We start from the raw sequence: 2,922 nt of genomic DNA, 5'->3' as shown, positions 1-2,922 counted from the left end.
GGAGGTCCCCTGCATGAGGTTCCCTTCGAATTTATACTATTTCTTATTTCGCGATTCCGGCTACCAAGTGCCAAGTATCATTAAGTTTGGTCATGTTTCGGATATTGAAACGCAACGAAATATGGTGGTCATTTCTCTCACACGCTTGGTTCCTGCGCTTGAACAGTGAAATCCGGTGCATTATCAGACAAGACTCTGCAGACCCTGTGCGGTTCACGTTACAAACAGCATACAAACAGCGTCCAGCTGTGCTCCTGCTTTTAGTGTGTGTGGACTGTACGTTTTCACGAACCTCCTGGAAGAGACAAGTTCACAGACATGCAAAGAAGGTAAAAGATCGAGGGTGTATAAAGCCAAAGTTCTCGGATACCCTGCAAGATCATTACATCAAGATCAGAACGCACGGTTACCTGCAAACTTTTAAACAGAAGGCTCGCTAGGAGCCCAGCTTTGAATTAACAAAGCCATCAACCGGCCAGGAATTACACGAACCGAACCGAACACACACCCACACACAACACCACACCACACAACACAACGGCCGAACGATACAAGGGCACACCCTGAAAGGCTTACAACTCAACACTCCTAGCAAGCACCAAAGGGACTTGCAAAGCGAAGACTACAACTCTCCGGCACCGAGGGCAACGAGCAGCGAAGGCGCGACGAGGCACTGCCAACGAGCAGGATGGAGATTCATGAGCGAGGAAGGCCCCCTGAACTGCAAACACCAAGACACATTCCGGTTCCCACACCGAAGAGGGCCCCTACCCTCTCGCCTTGGCTCGAAGGCGTCGAACCATCGGACATGGGAAGAGCTCACCCGAGAGCTAGGGAAGTGCTGAACTTGAGCTCCGAGGCAGCCCCAGAACACGACCACCAGGAAAGGGAGAGCACACCACACCGGCCAAACCGCCGCGGCCTAAGGACGCCCAGAGAGAAGCAGGAAAGCCACCAGGAGCAACTGCACGAGACCAAAGATTCCGCCTTCAACCTCACCGAGCATCGCACTCCCCAGGCGACGCCTCCAAGGAGGATACGGCGTGCAGCACGTCGACGCCGCCCAATCTGACAGATTTTGGGCTTTCACCCGGGAGGTTGGTCGGGGTGGAGACAGGGGACCTCAGCCACGCCTCCAAGGAGGAAGAACGGCGCCCGCAGGCGCCGCCGCCGCTGGGCTGGGCCAGCCAACCTAGGGATTCCCCCGGTCCCGAGCCACACACCAGCTCCCTCCACGATCTAGAGCGAGCAGCAAGCCGCCGCAAAGCCGAAATCAGGGAGGAGAGAGAGAGAAGAGGGGAACAACCTCGATCTGTCGGGGAGGGGGCCCCCAAGCCGCAGCCGCCACCCGCCGCGGTCCAACCTCCCAAGAGGTCGCGGCCGACGGCCAGAGTCGCCCGCGCCGACGCCTGCCGCGTGCGCCGTCGCCTCGCCTGGAGGGCCGCCGCCCCGGTCCTGTAGTCCTCCGCAGCGAAGCGGAGCGACGAGATCCTCGCCGCCACCGTCCTCAGCAGCCGCGCGGCTTTCCGGCGGTCACCTCAGGTGGCGGCAAGGGAGGGGGAAAGGTGGGAGGAGGGGCCTGGCGGCGCTAGGGTTTGGGCGCCGCCCGAGTCGCCCCAGCGGGAGCGACGCGGGGGCAGGGCGTTTTTTCCCTCCGCTCGAACTATTGGATCGGTTACCTGCAAACTTGCGAGGGCTGTCAACCATGACAGCTACCATGTCCAGCGACTCCAGCGAGCGCTTTGGAAAAACTGACGAATATGTGTTATCCTTGACAGGTTAATCGACTTGCACCACACGTCTCTGATCCAAATTATAATGTAGGTACAGCAAACAGTTACAATCCAAAATCAGAATTAAGATGCTGCGTTTCATAACATGATCTCAAACACTTAACCTTTTCCTAAATAATAATATAAACAATGACATTAGTGCAAACCCCTTTTATAAGGATCTCCTCTCTTTTTTGTTCAGAGTGAACCTCTTTTACAAGAATCTCTTTTTATCGAGAGAATACCTCCTTGTGCAAGCATCGTAGATGAAGCGAGTGTGACCCATGCAAAGAGATAAAACGATCAGTGGTAAAGACAAACCTAGCCTGGGTGATTCTGCAAGACCAACATCAGACTGGTAACTTGTTAGCTTGCAAGGGTTGCCAAACATAACAGGGTACAGCTGATGAAGAGCATAAAGAGGGGCAGTAAATGGGAAGCCTTCACTTGAGCTAAAGAAGATGCACTGTTCCTACTTATGGGAAAAATGCCATGGTCTCAAAGCAAGTTTCACCAAGCACTCATTCGGGCCTTTTGCTACAATTGGCCAAGCAGGAAAAATCTGGTGAACTGGACAAGTACATATCTTCGTTGCTTCCTCCACAATTAACTTCTTTATTCTTGCCTTCTACTTATCAGCTTTCCAGGGGTAATACATGGCAGGAAGCTGGAGCAAAAAAAACTCCTGGAAGGACAAGAAAACATGCTGTTAGTTTAAGCAACACACTTTCTATAAATATAAGCATATCACTGCACTCTGCATAGTATTTACGACAGTAGGATGGCTATGTAAGAGCAGTACAAGTAAACTGTAGGTACTAGTAACAGAATAATCACTAATTTTTACTGGGTGTAAACACTGAGCCATACGGCCCTGAATGAAATGTACATATAAGTAAAATATTTATCGTCTGACGGAACATAACAAGTTAGTTCAATAGTTCTTCTCATAGTAAAGTGTGGACCACCATGCTGCTGGGCGAATTGAACTCTGCTGAAGTGATGATCAATTAAACACCAGACCGACAAGCTATGCCAAAGCTTCTGTATCATTTGCTGGAGTTGTCACACGATTTCTTTTTCCAAAGTCCTGTTCTGCTGACCAGAAAACAAAAGGACAAGAGAAAAAAAAATTTGCTATTCTGCCTTT

General features: G+C 51.4%; 1 long non-coding RNA gene across 1 annotated transcript; it reads right to left on the bottom strand.

Annotated features, from left to right (window-relative positions):
• Positions 1 to 433: 433 nt before the first annotated feature.
• On the bottom strand, positions 434 to 1,659 carry LOC127343598 (uncharacterized). The gene is made up of 2 exons (XR_007877345.2): positions 1,307 to 1,659; positions 434 to 964 (listed from the first exon to the last, which is right to left on the bottom strand). It is a non-coding gene; the product is annotated as an uncharacterized lncRNA (long non-coding RNA).
• Positions 1,660 to 2,922: the final 1,263 nt, after the last annotated feature.

This window comes from Lolium perenne, chromosome 3, assembly GCF_019359855.2.
Source record: "Lolium perenne isolate Kyuss_39 chromosome 3, Kyuss_2.0, whole genome shotgun sequence".
Taxonomy (NCBI): domain Eukaryota; kingdom Viridiplantae; phylum Streptophyta; class Magnoliopsida; order Poales; family Poaceae; genus Lolium; species Lolium perenne.
The sequence above is the reverse complement of the archived record's forward strand: the minus strand, read 5'-3'. Positions and strand labels throughout refer to the sequence as shown.